General features: G+C 38.7%; 1 pseudogene; it reads left to right on the top strand.

The window, feature by feature from the left end:
* The first annotated feature begins 9,814 nt into the window (after positions 1-9,814).
* On the top strand, positions 9,815-13,293 carry LOC103602900 (annotated as a pseudogene).
* The last annotated feature ends 6,445 nt before the right edge of the window (positions 13,294-19,738 follow it).

Genomic DNA, 19,738 nt, shown 5'->3' on the forward strand with positions numbered 1-19,738 from the left:
AGAATTCACTGCTAATCATTGGAGGAAATTCTATGTAGAGACAGACAAGGTGAGTAGGGGTTTATCAAGCCTGAGCTTTCTATGGTTCAACCTCTATTTTCCAAGTCAGCACCTACCCCAGCGTCCCTGAGAAGAAGCACACTGGTGTTTAACCTCTTTAGCTCTTCCCTCCAAGCCTCTGGATCCCATAAAGTCAGAAGCACCTACGTTTTCTGTGATTTCTTCTCTCATGCCTCCAGTCTGCCACTAGATGCCTTTCCTTACCACGACCCACATGATCTCACAAAGTTGTAGCAGTCTTCGTTCGTTCTTCAATCTGTCTGTACAACTGGGACCAGCATCTTATGAGGAGGAGATGATCGTTCCTGATAGTCATGGTCATACAATTTGTGATGAAACCTTCCACACTGAGACAAAGAAGAGGGTGAAGCTCCTGCCCCAGGTATGGCTTGCTTGAGGCGTCCTCAGACTGGCAGTGGACAGTCTCCTCCCCGGGTCTCCCTGAGCCCATGTCTCCTCTGGCAGCCCATGTCTCCTCTGGCTGAAGCCCACACTGCAGCCAAGTTCACAAGTCAGTCTTGCTATCTGAGGGCAGCCCAGGTCAACCCCTCTTTATTCGCCCTTGAATCCCCAGGTGGGCCCAGGAATCTGAACATTTCATTGTCACCACAAAAAAGTGAGTTGTTGAGGTGAGGATATGTTAATTAGCTTGAGTAGGTGTTTCTGCAATGTACACATAGATCAAAACAGATTGCCCCTATAAATATACATGCCTATTTGTCGATTAAAAATAAAAAGGCTCAGAGCTGTTTTGGATATGTCTATTTTGTACACTAGTATATGAAGTACCTTTTTTTTTTTGTCTTTTTTTGTCTTTTTTTTTTTTTTCATGTCCGGCAACAGATCGCAACCCTCAGTGTCACGCCCGTACCGGACCGGGACCGGCAACGGGATCCAACCCTCGGTGTCGCGCCCGCACCTCCCTCAGTCAGTGAGCGGGAACCGGTCTGTATGTGGGATCCGAACCCTCGGTGGGAGCGCCTCCGCGCTCCCAAGTGGCGCGCTGTAGCAGTGCGCCACCGGGCCGGCCCTATGAAGTACCTTTTAAAAACATTGAGTAATTAATAGCTTTTCTTTGAAGACATTAAATATCATCTAATAGAAACTGGTCATAAGGTGTTACCAAATTCTCTCTTTATAAACAAGTTAACATCCCCCAGTGCAAACTATCCAGGCCTCTGTTCTACCCTTTGCCCTGGTCACATTGTGTTGTGATTATCAGATTCTGAACACAGACAGAGAGCACTGTTTGGGATGAGATCCAAATCAGACCAATTAAAACAACAGGAACCTAGTACTCTGTGTGTGTGAGTGGGGGTGGGGATGGGAGTGTTGCCTGGCTTGGCTGGTGCAGGTCTTACATCTCTGAACTTGGGGTTGACAAGAAAAAATGTCAAAGCAAATTTCTGCTAGTTTCCCAGAAGCCACACTGGTTCTCATTCGGAGGATGTAGTTCTGGAAACTAAACTTGTTTCTTTATCTTCATCAAGGCTGAAATCAGAAATTCTATCTAATTCTTCCAAATAGTGGGCAGTTATTCATTATTTGTAAGGCATTCCTAAAATGTCCTCTTGTTTATATCTCAATGGCTTTTTTTAATGTTGGAAACCCATTTATCTCCAATTGGTAACCAGGAGGCCTGGACTTTAACATTTTGACAGGATACCTGCCATGTGGAAGAGGGACTTCAGTGGGGCAGATATCAGGAGAGTTGACTAATCAGAGGGCAGACCAGGGAAGAAAAGTCAGCAGGTGAAATGCAAATATGTCCACAATCAGGGTGCACAAGGGAGGTCAGCCTTGGAATACCAGCTAGTATAATCTTGACCTTATTTTCATTAAGTTATGATCTCCGTGATTTAGACCCTGGGAAAATCCTGAACATTATTAGTCCAGGTAGTCCTTGTGGTCACCTAATTCTGGACACCTCCCACTTATGGAATAACCCTCAGAAACTGCCAGCTGGTAGGTCTCAGCAAGTTCTCTGCATGTTGGTGCAGGGTAGTCCATTGTGAGCAAAGAGAGGAGCTCCACCAGGAATTATGTAAATCTCCACATCTATTTAAGCTGTCCTTGTAGCATGAGCTGGAAATCAAGATGTGCTTGTGGAAGTGGTGGGAGCATTTAAACATGAGGTGCCCTTAGAAAAAGGTGGAAAATCAGACCTCTAGCCATCTTTCTTTTCCCTATTATTTATCCATTTCCTATGTAGAGCAAATGTAGTACATGAAAATTTCTCCCAATCTTCCCTCAACTAATCCTCCACCTTAGCCAATCCTATTGTCAGATGAAGAAAAGAAGAAGAAAGTAGGATCAGAGGGGCAGGTGTGGAAACCCTGTACAAGACAGTGGCCCTTGTGGCAACCAGAAAGCACAATTAAAAAGTACTACTCTGTTTTCAAATAATTAGGATAAATCAGTAAACTCTTTTATTCTTATCTGTAAAATAAGATAATAGTTGGACCAAGCCCATAGGGTGTCTGTAAGGATGAATTGAGAGTTCTGCCTGAAAACTAGTAAGCACTCAAACTGTTAGCTAGCATCATTGATGCCTTTGCTACTACTAACATGATAATTACCCTTGGGTTGGCTGGATAAGTGTTAAATTTATTTTGTTTATTTATTTTTTACCTGCTTATAGACCTGAGTCAGAGTCATTTTTCCTTGCTTTGGGAAGAATAGTGACTGTTATTTAAATTAGTTTTTGAAACGATAGGAAAATCAAAGTTTTTTTCCTCTTAATTTTCTGAGCTACACAAAGTTTCTGTTGGAAATAAATTTTTAAGTACATAAAAATGGCACCTCTTTTTCATGATGTTGCATACATGTGACACGAAATCTGGACTGTGAATAACAAGCTCCTCTGTGAAATCCACTGGGACTTGTTGTCTTCTTGAGGCACATATGAGTTTAGGATTGATCCCTGTCTGAGAGGACAAAGCATGGCGTCTTAGAGATTACAAGCATAGTCTCGTTCTGAAGCAACTTCGAAAGTTTGTGACCAAATAAGACAAGCTGCAGTAGCTTCCAGTACACTTGAGTAATAGTCTTTGATCTGTTTCTGTTGTGAAGGCCAATGTTTTTGTGTCATGTTGTAAAATGTTCCAAACTCTGTCTGGACTGGAGTGGACCAGTGAATATGGAACAAAAAAATACCTAGATGGAAACAGAGAATGACATGTTAATTTGTGGATGGAAATTCATGTGCATTAGGTATGAAAAAGGAAATTTTCATCTTGCTATGAAGACAAGAACAGTGGAGTTATTTGCACCAGGACATGGTAAAATTACTTGCACTGAAGACAGATGGAAGATATCCAGCAGATGACTGGAACAAATTTAAGCCAAACAAGTAATTTTTAGAGGATTTCTTTTTTGCTTGAAAATCTGAGAAATTCTCTTTCAGATTAGTCTAAACTCATTTTAAATAAAGCTGTTTATCTATTGACTTAACATTTACTCCTCTTGTCATCTGATGCTTTGACTCATTCTGTGATTTAAATTGTCCTTGAGCTTCCCAACCAACTTTCAGAGACAGTAAATATGAAAACAGAAGGATCTATTCTGCTCCAAGTCTTTGTTTCTCCTGGGGCACAGTGGCACAGGAAGAGTGGTCAGCATTATCTCTTAAATATGGAGGGGAGGAAACAGAAGTGAAAAGTGGGAGAAGTGACCAATGAACCTAGGACACCTTCAAATGGAACTGTGGTCACTCTGCCCACACAGTTATTTCAGGTTTTATTGAATGATATCTACAAAAATTGGAGTCAAATAAAAAAATAGAAGAGAAACAGGTCACTATTAAAGGTTGTTGGGAGGATATGCTGAATTGCTTGGTGTGATGTGAGTGATGCAATGTAGGTCTGTTCTTGCATACAGGTCATTCAAACAGAGATTTAGACAAATTCCACTCTTTCCAATCAGAGCAGTGTGGAGACACCAAGGTCAGTTCAAAGCTTAAATCCAAATACTGTGTGAAAACATTCGGATTTCAGGAGATAAGAGAAATGGTGGTAGACCAGGAGATCCAATCCAGGTAAAGCAAATAGATATCATAATTCAAAATTTGCATCAATAGCAGGGGAGAAGAAAAAGTTTAATTATGGAATGAATAAGCAAAAATCCTGAAGCCACCAAGCAATGTTTGTGGCAGTTGAGCAAAGGCTATTTGAGATAACATGTAGGGTTTTGGGCATCTGCCAGGGAATTTCATTATATTTATTAATATCAGAAATATAACTTACAACTATTTTATCCCATTCTGTGGGTTGCCGTCTCACTCTCCTCATAGTTTCCTTTTATGCAAAAAAGCTTTTTGTTTTGCTGAAGAGTAGATTGAACTTATGTACCTTTTTGTTGCTGTCAACTACACTTTTGGTGTCATATCCAAAATATCACTGCTAAGTCCAATGTCATGAAAGTTTACCCTGTGATTTCTAAGAGTTTTAAGGTTGCAGTTCTATGTTTAGGTCTTGGGTGTATTTTGAGTTAATTTTTGTGTATGATATAAAGCAAAGTTCCAATTTCCTCTTTTGCATGTGGATATCCACTTTTTTACCACTGTTTGTTGAAAAGATTGTGCTTTCTCACTGGTGGATCTTGGTACTCTTGTCAAGTATCTTTTGACCATTATGTGTAAAAATTTGTTTTGGGGATCTGTATTCTATTGCATTGGCCTATATTTCTGTTTTAAAGTCAGTACCATGCTGTTTTGGTTACTGTAGCTTTGTAGTCAGTTTTATAATCTTGAAGTGTGAGATCTCCAACTTCGTTCTCTTTTATTCTTCTTTATCAAAATTTATTTCTTCTTTTTCAAGATAGTTTTGGATATTTGGAGTCCCTTGACATTCCATATGACTTTTAGAATGGGTTTTTCTATTTCTGCAAAAAATGACATTTGTATGTTTATGAGATTTGCATTGCATCTGTAGATCACTTTGGGTAGTATTGACATCTTAATTTTGTCTTCCAATCATGAATATGATTGTCTTTTCATTAATTTGTATCTTCTTTAATTTCTCTAAGCCACATTTTGCAGTATTAATTGTACAGATGTTTCACCTGTTTGGTCAAATTTATTCCTAAATGTTGCATTCTTTTTCATGCTATTGTAAATTGAATTTTAAAAATGTTTCCGTTTCAAATTGTTCATTATTATTGTATAGAAATGTCGATGGATTTTTCTGTGTGGATTTGTATTCTTCCACTGTGCTCAATTCATTTCTTAGTTCTAATAATCTGTTGCAGAATCTTTAGGGTTTTCTACATATTAGATCATGTCATCTATGAGAAGAAGTAATTTTCTTCCTCCTTCTCAATTTGAGTAAATTTTATTTCCTTTTTTTTTGGCCCTATTACTTTAGATAGTACTTCTTGTGTTGAATTGGAGTGGTAAAAGTGATCAAATTTAATTCCTCCTTTCAAGTGTACATGATCCAGAGAAGTCTTTGTGTTAAAAGTTATTGGATTTGGGGTGCANGTCTTAGAGATTACAAGCATAGTCTCGTTCTGAAGCAACTTCGAAAGTTTGTGACCAAATAAGACAAGCTGCAGTAGCTTCCAGTACACTTGAGTAATAGTCTTTGATCTGTTTCTGTTGTGAAGGCCAATGTTTTTGTGTCATGTTGTAAAATGTTCCAAACTCTGTCTGGACTGGAGTGGACCAGTGAATATGGAACAAAAAAATACCTAGATGGAAACAGAGAATGACATGTTAATTTGTGGATGGAAATTCATGTGCATTAGGTATGAAAAAGGAAATTTTCATCTTGCTATGAAGACAAGAACAGTGGAGTTATTTGCACCAGGACATGGTAAAATTACTTGCACTGAAGACAGATGGAAGATATCCAGCAGATGACTGGAACAAATTTAAGCCAAACAAGTAATTTTTAGAGGATTTCTTTTTTGCTTGAAAATCTGAGAAATTCTCTTTCAGATTAGTCTAAACTCATTTTAAATAAAGCTGTTTATCTATTGACTTAACATTTACTCCTCTTGTCATCTGATGCTTTGACTCATTCTGTGATTTAAATTGTCCTTGAGCTTCCCAACCAACTTTCAGAGACAGTAAATATGAAAACAGAAGGATCTATTCTGCTGCAAGTCTTTGTTTCTCCTGGGGCACAGTGGCACAGGAAGAGTGGTCAGCATTATCTCTTAAATATGGAGGGGAGGAAACAGAAGTGAAAAGTGGGAGAAGTGACCAATGAACCTAGGACACCTTCAAATGGAACTGTGGTCACTCTGCCCACACAGTTATTTCAGGTTTTATTGAATGATATCTACAAAAATTGGAGTCAAATAAAAAAATAGAAGAGAAACAGGTCACTATTAAAGGTTGTTGGGAGGATATGCTGAATTGCTTGGTGTGATGTGAGTGATGCAATGTAGGTCTGTTCTTGCATACAGGTCATTCAAACAGAGATTTAGACAAATTCCACTCTTTCCAATCAGAGCAGTGTGGAGACACCAAGGTCAGTTCAAAGCTTAAATCCAAATACTGTGTGAAAACATTCGGATTTCAGGAGATAAGAGAAATGGTGGTAGACCAGGAGATCCAATCCAGGTAAAGCAAATAGATATCATAATTCAAAATTTGCATCAATAGCAGGGGAGAAGAAAAAGTTTAATTATGGAATGAATAAGCAAAAATCCTGAAGCCACCAAGCAATGTTTGTGGCAGTTGAGCAAAGGCTATTTGAGATAACATGTAGGGTTTTGGGCATCTGCCAGGGAATTTCATTATATTTATTAATATCAGAAATATAACTTACAACTATTTTATCCCATTCTGTGGGTTGCCGTCTCACTCTCCTCATAGTTTCCTTTTATGCAAAAAAGCTTTTTGTTTTGCTGAAGAGTAGATTGAACTTATGTACCTTTTTGTTGCTGTCAACTACACTTTTGGTGTCATATCCAAAATATCACTGCTAAGTCCAATGTCATGAAAGTTTACCCTGTGATTTCTAAGAGTTTTAAGGTTGCAGTTCTATGTTTAGGTCTTGGGTGTATTTTGAGTTAATTTTTGTGTATGATATAAAGCAAAGTTCCAATTTCCTCTTTTGCATGTGGATATCCACTTTTTTACCACTGTTTGTTGAAAAGATTGTGCTTTCTCACTGGTGGATCTTGGTACTCTTGTCAAGTATCTTTTGACCATTATGTGTAAAAATTTGTTTTGGGGATCTGTATTCTATTGCATTGGCCTATATTTCTGTTTTAAAGTCAGTACCATGCTGTTTTGGTTACTGTAGCTTTGTAGTCAGTTTTATAATCTTGAAGTGTGAGATCTCCAACTTCGTTCTCTTTTATTCTTCTTTATCAAAATTTATTTCTTCTTTTTCAAGATAGTTTTGGATATTTGGAGTCCCTTGACATTCCATATGACTTTTAGAATGGGTTTTTCTATTTCTGCAAAAAATGACATTTGTATGTTTATGAGATTTGCATTGCATCTGTAGATCACTTTGGGTAGTATTGACATCTTAATTTTGTCTTCCAATCATGAATATGATTGTCTTTTCATTAATTTGTATCTTCTTTAATTTCTCTAAGCCACATTTTGCAGTATTAATTGTACAGATGTTTCACCTGTTTGGTCAAATTTATTCCTAAATGTTGCATTCTTTTTCATGCTATTGTAAACTGAATTTTAAAAATGTTTCCGTTTCAAATTGTTCATTATTATTGTACTGTTTCACCTGTTTGGTCAAATTTATTCCTAAATGTTGCATTCTTTTTCATGCTATTGTAAATTGAATTTTAAAAATGTTTCCGTTTCAAATTGTTCATTATTATTGTACAGAAATGTCGATGGATTTTTCTGTGTGGATTTGTATTCTTCCACTGTGCTCAATTCATTTCTTAGTTCTAATAATCTGTTGCAGAATCTTTAGGGTTTTCTACATATTAGATCATGTCATCTATGAGAAGAAGTAATTTTCTTCCTCCTTCTCAATTTGAGTAAATTTTATTTCCTTTTTTTTTGGCCCTATTACTTTAGATAGTACTTCTTGTGTTGAATTGGAGTGGTAAAAGTGATCACCTTTGTCTCATTATTGATTATAGGACAAGAACTTTCAGACTTTTACCATTAATGATGATATTAGCTTTTTTTGTAATACATTTTTCTGCATTCCTTGAGATATCCCCGTGTTTCCTCTATCATTCGGTTAATGACACATATTGCATTGACTAATACTTGTGTGTTAAATAATGCTTGCATCTGTGAATGAATTCCACTGGGTGATGATGGAATTTTTAGTATGCTGCTGAGTTTGGTTTGCTAGAATTTTGTTGAGAGTTTTTACAGCAATGGTTATAAAGAAAATTTGTCTGTAAGTTTTATTTTCTTTCCTCTGAGAATACTTGGCCACTGTCAGAGCTGCTGTAGACATTGGGCTGCTTATCAAAGTTCCTCTGAGGTTATTTGAGCACTGACAGGTTGGTTTTTGATATTTCTGTGGGACAACTTGGAGCTTTCTAGTCTGTCATTTTGCTTGCATCACTCTATCTGATTTATAATATTTCATTGTGTTAATGCATAATATTTATCCAACAATTGCCATACTTGTAATTCAAGCTGTTTCCACTTTTTTAAAAGAACTATGTTGAAAAGTTATAAATTATATGAAATATTTGTCCATTTTTTGATTAGTTTCTTTATGGTTTATGAAAATTATAAAACTGGGTGAAAAATGTAAACACTAAAGCATATTGCAAATGATGCCCCCAAACTGTTAATAATTAATTCTCACGTAAACAACATGCCAGAGTGATCCTTTCTTCCAGTGCTTGTCAGGACTGAATATGCACATTACCAAGGAAGGAAAGAAGAAGTAAAATAATTATTCTTATGGGAAAAGTAAAAATTCAAATTTATTTTTGATTTTAACTTTTGATTCTTTATTGAGGGTCATTTTAATGAAATTACTCATTAGTCATTTTTCAAAATTGTGTTTTGGGTATGTGGTGTAAGAAGAATAAGACAGTTAATTTTTCAAATGATGCATGATCGGGGCTGGCCTGGTGGCGCACTCGGTGGAGTGTGGTGCTTGGGAGCGTGGTGGCGCTCCCGCCGAGGGTTCGAATCCCATATAGAGACCGGTCCGCTCACTGGTTGAGCGTGGTGCGGGCGCGACACCAGGGGTTGCGTCCCGTTGCTGGTTGCAGTGCGGGTGCTCCGCCGAGGGTTCGAATCCCATATAGAGACCGGTCCGCTCACTGGTTGAGCGTGGTGCGGGCACGACACCAGGGGTTGCGTCCTGTTGCTGGTTGCAGTGCGGGTGCGACACTGAGGGTTGCGATCCCGTTACCAGTCACGAAAAAAAGAAAAAAGGAAAAAAAAAAAAGATGCATGATCAAGAGGTGACTTCATCACCTCAAAAACAAACAAAATGGAAGATTCATAGCTAGAGATTAATAGTTTATAAATGGTCAATAATTTTTCATTAAACCTTTAGTAATAATTTCCAAAATATATAGAGATTTTGAATTGAAAATATACTTCTGGAAATACTTAATGATGTCATTAATACTATATAATAACTTACATAAGAATTTCACCTTATAGAAATGTAAACTGGCTCCAGTTCTCCTCTAATTCTGTGGAATACAGCTTTAAACTCATTCCTCCTGCATGCCTTTGCTTAACCTTTGGACAGGTTGCTGTGGTGTTAACTGTCTGTTGTTGTTATAACCCGTGAAGGCAGAGGAAAGAAACAAGGTCTGCTTAGCCAGGGGACTGACAGTGATGGATCCCAATCATCAGTGTGTGAAACTCAATGATGGTCACTTCATTTCTGTACTGGGATTCAGCACCTATGCACCTCCAGAGTTAAAAACAGTGTCTTGGGTTTGAGTGTTCATAAGAAAATAAACCTAGAAGTGGAAGTTGATGGAAGTCAGTTTCTTGTTCCTGAGTGATTTTGAGGGGCTTGCTTGTTTCTCAATTCTGCCAGGCTAGAGCTGCTCCCTGTACAAAGAGGAAAAGTAGTCAGACTTTGCTCCAATTGATTATCAAATTGTGTTGACACCTAGTGATTTTTCTGGGCTCTGGTTCTTCCTCCTGTTTCAGTCTGTTTCCCAGATTCGCAGAAGAGTTGAAACTCAGCAGTCAGGGACACAGCCTCTATGGTCACTTTCTTGGAGGTTGATTGTAATGGGAGTGGTTTTTCTGTTTATTTCTATAACTCAAGAAGTCTTTTTTGGCCCTATTACTTTAGATAGTACTTCTTGTGTTGAATTGGAGTGGTAAAAGTGATCAAATTTAATTATTTCTATAACTCAAGAAGTCTTTCCTCCTTTCAAGTGTACATGATCCAGAGAAGTCTTTGTGTTAAAAGTTATTGGATTTGGGGTGCATAAGAAATAATGGGAGAACATGGCAGACCTGCTGTGGGGCATCCTGCGAGCACCACACAGCATATACTAGATCTGGACTGAATAGAATTTCCCAGGACTACTCTCCCCTCTGGAAATTTACCTGAAAGGAAACTATAACATCATTTTGGGGAAGGTACAACCTGACAAGGGGAAGTCAATTTTTTGGTCCATGTTAACATACATTGGATTTGAATCAAAATGGTAGATGTGGTTCTCTACTAAGGAGCAAAGTGGATAAATTACTAAATAGAATAAAAATTTATATTCCAGTGTTGTCCTTAGACTACTTTTTTGTGACAAGGGACTAGATACTTAAACTTTGAGTCTCACTTTTTTCATCTGTAAGATGTAAGGAAATATTCAAAGAGACATTTTACAGAGAGGAGGCAGGAATTTTTACTCAGTAGAGCAAAGTGGTCTGAAAAGGGGGTTGGGAAGGATGAAGAACATCACTGAAGCTTCAGCCTTGGGAAATCCTCCAAGTGCTCGCACACCTAAAAAGAGAGCAGCTCAGGATTCAGAGAGCCCTGAGGACCCAGTATCTTTCTTTTCTCAATTTTATTAAAAAGAGAGAAAGTTTCTGAAATTCTTATAAATAAATGAAGACTGGTTTGTTTCCTTTATCTTTTTGCCCTTTAAAAAATAAAATTTAAAATTTGTATTCAAATTTGGTAGACCAGCAAATAACTTTAATTTTTGCTGTAATTGTGTTTTAACTAAAAGAAATGGACTTGGTTTCCAGGGCTGACTCCTTTCTTCTCACCCCTCATAGACTACAGTTAATTTTTCATGTATAAATCTATATTGTTAGAATATATGTCTTCAATCATAGTATTTTGTTGGACACAGAAATAATGGCTTTTTAGAAAAGACTTAACAAACTGGTCTCCATAGAAGTGCTTATTTTCAAACTGGACCCTGGATGGCATTCAGGAACTTGGATTTCTCACCATTTCCTAACTGATAATGATGGTGACTGCACCTTAACTACTACACACGTATTAGGGTTTTTGTATACATGCTTTCCGTTGGGAAATTGGAATTTTGTTGCATACTAAGCAGAATGTGTGTGTGCAACCAGCCTGCTGTGAAAGGCATAGGAATTGAGTCTCTAAAGGGCTTCTCTTTTAAACAACATTTCCCATGTATTCTCAAAATTTAATGCTGGAGAAATTGTGTGTTCTGTGTGAATTCACTGGGAGAACACTCATTGAATTTTGTACCAGGTTTCTTCAATATACCATCCCATGCCCCTTTACCCTGTATTAACTTTACTTTTTAACCTTGCATAAATAGCAGGCATGAATATGACATTGTGTTGAGTCCTGTGAGTTCTTCCAGCAAATCACTGAACCTGGAGATGTTCTTATTTACTTCCAATGCCAGGGCTCAACCAGTGATTGCTCGGGACTTAAGGGGTCCATGGTAGCCCCACCTTTATTACTAACTGGGAAAGGCCTGAGCAAATTACAATGGGTTGGTCACCTCACATGCAGAATTCACCCAAGGTGTGAGGAGAAGCTGATGCTTGTGAAGGTCACAACTTGGCCTGCACTACCTCTCAGTCATGTGGATCTGCAAATACTACCTTTGTTTGCTCCTCTAGGTTTCTAAGAGGGAAGCTGTGGAGGCCACCAAATTAGCAATAGAAGCCAGATTTTGCCATATTGATTCTGCTTATTTCTATAATAATTAAGAGGAGGTTGGACTGGCCATTTGAAGCAAGATTGCAGAGGGTATTGTGAAGAGAGAAGACATATTCTACATTACAAAGGTATTGTGTATGTGGTGTGCTTGTGTGTACATTCATTTCATACAATTGTGTGGAGATGACAATTATGGGATTTGATCAGTAGCTATTTGGTGAATTATTGCTTATCAATACAACTTGTATTCACATATACTCATGTATTAAAATTAGAGTCAAAAACGGAACAACGATGACTTTCTTAGCATTGGGATGCCTAAATTTATGTCACTTTATGTTACAGTCACTTTACTTTTCTGACTCAGCTCAGTGTGCTATAATTCATCATGGGTTATAGAAACAGATGGAACTCTGATCAGAATATGGCTTTTCTTATCTCCTGGTGACTTTCTTAAATTTCTTATCATGAATTTCAATTCCACTTTGTTAATAAGAGAGAATGTTATAAGACAGCTCTTTGGATATTAAACTGTATATAGCTAAAATGTCTTGGATTGTGCCCAGCATATGTGAACGTGTTCTAAATATTTTACTCTAAGTTATTAAACAAAAGGGATGCTTATTCTTCCCCATGTAGTTGAATGGAGGAGGGAATGAAACTAAGTTTTGAACAACTTTTTGAAGTCAATAAAATATCATTCTGATTGTGAGAATTTTTATTATTTCATAAAAATGTTTATTACTAGAATAACTTTTTCTAACAATATACTCAGACACGTAACAGAGTTTTTATAGGTAGGATAGATCATAGGAAAGAGAAGCAGAAGAAAGTATTAAAGCCTGTAATCACCAGTTTACAATTAATAGAAAAAAGTTTCAATGTTAGCTGTTGCAAACCAAGAAAATTGACTAAGGTATTAATCCAATACAACTTCCATTCTTTAACCCTTGCAGCTTTGGGGAACTTTCCATCAACCGGAGTTGGTCCAACCAGCCTTGGAAAGGTCACTGAGAAAACTTCAACTGGACTATGTTGACCTCTACATTATTCATTCCCCAGTGTCTATGAAGGTAGGCAATTGTGTGATCAAACCTATTTCACTTCTGCTCTACTATGACCATCATTTCATGGGCTGTTGAGTTGAGATATTTCTAAAGAGGATATAGGGATTATTACATCGGAGAAAAGTCCTAAATAATGATTCCTGATACCATATTTATTGAATAATTTTGAATTTTGAATTACCTACTCGATACCCTCAAGAGATAAAACATCAAATTCTGTGTCAAAAGTTTGAGGACACAGCAATAGCTATTTTGAGGGCAGAAACCTAATTATGGCCCCTGAGGTTCACAGACACATTGTTTCCTGCATCTGCACTGAGCAATGAAACTGCCTCATACCAAGTGCACAAAGAGTTTCTGTTATTTCTCAAATTTCAAGATCAAAGCAGATTTGGTTATGTTCACTGGCACTTAGGAAATATTTCTTCTCCTGTTGGTTTTCTTCATGATGGGGGTTTGTACATCACTTTTATTCATAATAAGTCTGTTATGTATACTCAAGCTGTTTATTCAAAAGAGATTATTGAATTATGCTAGTGGAAAGACCAAGCTACGGCTGCATTTAAATATTTAAAGTTGTCTTCAGAGATATTTCTTTTCCTCCATCCCTCATCTCTGCATTCTACCAGGTTTGCTTGATTTTTGTCCTAGCCTTTTCCATTGGTGACAAATGTAGCCTCACGGAAGTTCAAGGCTCCTGGTCATTAGCACTTGAGAGCTTCTCTGGGTCGCCTATCATCCAAATTAATCTCAAAAGAAACCTCAATTGACCATGTTTGGCGCATGTGCTTGCCCTTGGACAATTATGTGTTCAGGAAGATAAAGAGCTCTGATCAACCCACCTGGGTCAAGACTGCACATGTTATTCTGAAAACAAAGCCATGTAACCTGCTGTCTTTCCTAGACAGAGACAGACATTAACAAATAAGAAAGTATAGAATGTAGGCAAGTATAAACCAAGTCACAATAAGTCCCCATAGGACCTAAGAAAATGATATTTATGAGAACATATAAAAAATGTGACATTAGAGAAAGCCTGTCTCCTAAAGACATTCCTTACGAATCCATATGTAAACTCTATGCAAATATCACTGCCTGGAAGGTTCTACCACCTACCTCATGGAGATCAGTGCCCCAGCCCTAGACATACCTGGGAGCATGGCAGAAGGTGAGATATTTATTGTGCATCTCTGAAATTACTGCTTCTGTTCCAGCCAGGAGAAGAGTCAAGTCCAAAAGATGAACATAGAAAATTTATATTTGATACAGTGGATCTCTGCGCCACGTGGGAGGTGAGTGATTGGAGGAAATAGCACAGGGAAGGAAGCTATGAGATGGGTGATCTGGTTCCCACCTGACACCTGGGAGAGTGGGATAAGCACCTTGGATCAAGAAACTCATGACCTTTGCAAGGGCGGTTTTGCTGGAGTGGTGGGGAAGAACTCATTACCGGAAGGTAACAGAGAGAAACACCTAAGAAGATTGAGGAAAATGAGGACAAGCACCTCTTTAATTCAACGTGCAATAATCTCTCCAGCTACCTAAGGAGATCACGAGCATTCTTGCTGTCACTACCTTCTTCCCCTATACTCTGTACTAGTTTCTTTCTTCTTGACAATCAGTGCCAGAACGCTTCATTGTCATTTCTTGTTAGTTTTTCCTTTTAACAGTCCTATCTTGAATTTAACTCAATCTGCAGACAAGTGCACAAATAATTCCTCACAACCCCTTCCTCCCTAGGCCATGGAGAAGTATAAGGACGCAGGATTGGCCAAGTCCATTGGGGTGTCCAACAGGCCATGGAGAAGTGTAAGGACGCAGGATTGGCCAAGTCCATTGGGGTGTCCAACTTTAACTGCAGGCAGCTGGAGATGATCCTCAACAAGTCAGGGCTCAGGTCCAAGCCCGTCTGCAACCAGGTGAGCACCTCAGCCTCCTCTCCTTCCTGTTCTTCATGGCCTTCTTCCTGTACTGCTGCCAGGTGTCTTCTGTTCCTCTGACCTTTGAGCAACATGAGATTCTACAGAGCAGAGCCTCTGTCTAGAGGGCAGGGAGGACCATTTATTGCATCTCTTCTTGGTTAATTCTTAGTGAAAATGTGGGGAGACCTTAGTGCTGAATTGTAAGTAAAAATTTGGGGAAGTAAAGGAGACCAGGGAGGGCTGGAATTGTTTTTCAGGTCTCAGGGGAAGGTGGAAATTCCCTGAGGCATGCAGGATGACCACGGATTGGATGGGTGAAAGTGACTTGGAGGGAATTGTGTTGAGGAAGGACGACCATGAGAACATGGAATGGCCAATAAATAAGGAATGAGTGAATATAAGAGAGACAGGAGGTAAAGGTTTATATGGCATTTGAATGTCAGAGCCCTTGGTTTGGTACCTCAGCTTTCAGGGTTTTTCAGGAGAATCATAAATACCAAAAATATAACTGGAGTCTATGAAAGTCAATGGTTAGAAGTTACCTGTTTATGGTGATACCTGTCTGTGGTGGATGAATCAACACTGAGGAACTGTAGGAGAATACAGAGCTGACCTTTTGACTAATTATGTCTCATTTTGCTTCTTTCCCTGCTTTCTTACATCAAATCCACTGTATAAACATATTCATTCTGTGCCTGGTTTTGTGCTCCATGCTCCTTTTAAAAACCTGGCTCAAGGTGTAAGGGCCCTTAATTGGAAAATATAGCTCAGAAAAATTTTTTTTTTTGTGAGCGGGAACCGGTCTGTATGTGGGATCCGAACCCTCGGCGGGAGTGCCGCCGCGCTCAATGCGCCACCGGGCCGGCCCCAAGCTCACAAAATTTATAAATTTGATATATCACCATGATTTTCAAATATAAATGTTAAAAAATGTGGTTTTAGTATACGTTTTATCCCCATTTCCTATTGTGATCACTTACAAACATTCAGAAATTTGGAAAAAATGATCTAGAACACCCCTATTTTCCCACCCATATCCAACACTGTTGACATTTGGGTGGGAGTGAGGGCAGCCCGCAATGCCTGGCAGCAGGCAGGAATACTTAGAGGTTCCTAGGCGGGAGGATATTTGGCCACGTTGCCAGATGTAGGTAGATACACAAGTATGTGGGAACATCTGTGCACATATGTGTAAATTTTGCTGAACTTTTACAAAGTAAATTGTAGACATAACAGTTAACCTCTGCAGGCCTCAGAAAACTGTCACAGGAATGAAGAAATTCTCCCCACGGTTATAGTTGCATTATTGGATCTCAGGAAGTTACCAATAATTTCCTCATATCATCTAATATCCAGTTCAGGTTCAAGTGTCTTATTGTTTTCTCCAAATATCTTTTGTAGCTTTTCTTTTTTAACCAGGATACAATTGTGGTTCATATATTGCTTTTTTTTGTCTTTTTCATGACCGATAAGGGGATCGCAACCCTTGGTTTGGTGTTGCCCGCACCACGCTCGGCCAGCGAGAGCACTGGCCATCCCTATATAGGATCCGAACCCAGGGTGGGAGCATCGTTGCGCTCCCAGCACTGCACTCTCCTGCGTGCGCCATGGGGCCGGCCCCATATATTGCTTTTTATCACATTTCTTAAGCTCCTTTAACCTAGAGTGGTCACCAATCCTTTTCCCCCATGTTATCCAGACAGATTATGTCAAATATTCTGGATTTATCAGGCTGTTGTCTTGCCATGTTAGATAACTTGTTTCTCTGTTTCAAGTTTCTATACAATAAAACCTAAATGCTTTATTACCTTAAAATTAAATATTGTTGGCAAGGAAGTGTCTTTGGCATGCTGGGTCACTGAAATTGCACCCCGGTAGGGTGCACATAATGACCAGTTTTTCCACTATTATTGATTTTGGTTTTGATCACTTGCTTAAGGTAGTTGTGGCGATGTCTCCTCTCTCTAAATATGTGTTTCACCCTCTGCAATCACTAATTATCTTTTGGGTGATAATTGTCAACAGGGAAAGTTACATTCCATAAGAAATTTCCACATAGTGGTTGAGTGCTCATAGATATTTTTGCAAAGATTATTTAACTGGGGTTAGTAGTTATTTTTATGTTTAGGCACTCTTTCTACATTTTTTACCTGACATTATACTGTAAAATATAACAATTCCATAAGCAACTCAGGACCAACTACAATTATTCCTATCACCAGGTGAAACTTTAATAACATCTCTCTAATTATCAATGTTCTGAGTGAGGGGCTACTGTAATAATTCCATCAGTGTGGGAAAGTATTTTTGTTCTATTCTGTCTGTCTCTATCTCTCTTTCTGTGTCCATCACTATGGACTCATGGATTTTTATTTATTTTATATGCTGCAATTGATTGTGCTTATTATTCCTTTTGATGCTGAAATTTACCCAAATTTCACTATGGGATACCACCAAAGTAGTTCTTTGGTTTGTAAGACTTGCCCTCATGAGTCTTTGACCAAACTCTTACTTTTTGGTACAATCTGATGTCCAAGACTCAAAGAGCTTTTACTGTGTCCAAGATCTTAACTTTGCCATATATTCTTGAAGTGAACAATGGTATTTAGTAACTAAAACTTTGTTTGTAGTGTTGCTAGTTCTCAGAAATGTCATTTTTTAAACCTGTTAGAAGACAGGGATACCTAATTTATTTTTTTTTTAAAAAAGATTAATATTTTCACTTCAAAGTTGATGCTATACATTTTTTTATTTAGCTTCTTTTACTTTAATTTTTTTTGTGTGTTATATTAGTATTTCATGTAATCTGAAACTTTTCTGCCTTGTCCATCTACAGGTAGAATGTCATCCTTAACTCAACCAGAGCAAAATGCTGGATTTCTGCAAGTCAAAAGACATTGTCCTGATTGTCTATGGTGTTCTGGGATCCCAACGTGATAAATGATTGTAATAAGGACAATAGAGAGCTTGCCTAAATCCCATCTTGATGAAATCTCTCTCCCTCTCTCTTTCTCTGTGTCCTGGGGTTAACTCAAATGGGAGAGGAAACATTTTGCCTCCCTACAAGATCCCAGATGATGCCAACAGTGCTGGTCTAGAGACTGCATTTGAGAAGCTCTGGTGTGGAGTGGACACTGTAGTCTGTTTTGGGAGCTTCCTAAGGAACCAAATACTCAGCCTCAGGTTCAACATTTTGCCTTTCTTCCAGGGTGGACCAGAACTCCCAAGTTCTCTTGGATGACCCAGTTCTTTGTGCTGTGGAAAAAAAGTACAAGCAGACTCCAGCTCTGATCGCCCTTCACTACCAGCTGCAGCGTGGGGTGGTGGTCCTGGTCAAGAGTTTCAATGAGAAGCACATCAGGGAGAACTTACAGGTGATGTGCAGGGCTGTGGGCATCAGGCTTCTGCACAGCCCCCTGCACGCATGTGCTTCTTTGTAAGGCTCTCAAGACTTCTTTGGTCCAAGTTGATTTCCCTGGAATTTCCTATGCCTGTGTGCTTTGTGAGCATCAATAAGAGTTTTATCCTACTCTACCACAGGAGAGGTGGCACAGCTGGATAGAATTCTCTATTGTAGATGCTTTACATTTTAGGAGCAGAGACAAGACATTGTGATATACTGAAAGCACTGCTGTCAGCCATGAAGATTGGACATAAACCCCTATCTGGGATGCAACTTCACCAGCCTTATCCAAAAAATAAACAAACAGAATCCCTGATACAGAAATATTATTTTCTCTGATCTGGAAAAATCACTCCAGCATTTCATTTGCTAAGTCGGCATGTTTTGCTCCTCTCATTGTTACCTATTTCACTTCCTTTGGCTGTTTTTTTTTTATTTTGTTGTCGTTGTTATATTTATTTTTTTGTTTTTATCTTGTCCTGACTTTCAAGGAACGTGCAGAGTAGAAAGAAACTCCATATTCTTAGAACTTTTCTTTCTTGTGCACTAACTTGTAGCTCTGGAGAAGCTGTGACCTCACTATATTTTCTCTTTAGTACCATGACTGAACTCTATGTGAAATGTAACAGAGTGGTGTGCTAAACAGAATGCGAATCTTCTAATCACGCAAGACCGAAGATGTTGGCTTTGTGTGGGGACTGGAACTACAGTACTGACAAGGCGGCTAATTTTCTGAAGTTTAGAGCAGCAAAGTTGATATCAAATCTCAAAAGAAGGGCTCATTTTAATCATCTTCCCAACCAAGTCAAAAATACAATCCCTTTTTTCGCAAGGATCCCAATGACTGAGGTAGATGATGCTGTTATCACATATTGAAGTACTTAGGTTTAAAATAAATGGTGAGGGCCGGCCCGGTGGCGCACTGGATAAGTGCGCTGCTTGGGAAGCGCGGCGGCGCTCCCGCCCGAGGGTTCGGATCCCACATACAGACCGGTTCCCGCTCACTGGCTGAGCGAGGCGCGGGGGCAACGCCGAGGGGTGTGATCCCATTGCCGGTCCCTGGTGCGGTATGGGGGCAAGACTGAGGGTTGCGATCCGTTGCCAGACACGGAAAAAGACAAAAGACAAAAAAAAAAAATAAATAAAAATAAAATAAATGGTGAGACAAGGAAAAAGAGCACTGACTTGAAAGGATCTTACTTCAAATTCAGATGCGTAATTAAGAGTATTTCTAATTCAAAGTTCTAAGCATGA

This window comes from Galeopterus variegatus, unplaced genomic scaffold (assembly GCF_000696425.1).
Source record: "Galeopterus variegatus unplaced genomic scaffold, G_variegatus-3.0.2 Scaffold4344, whole genome shotgun sequence".
NCBI lineage: Eukaryota > Metazoa > Chordata > Mammalia > Dermoptera > Cynocephalidae > Galeopterus > Galeopterus variegatus.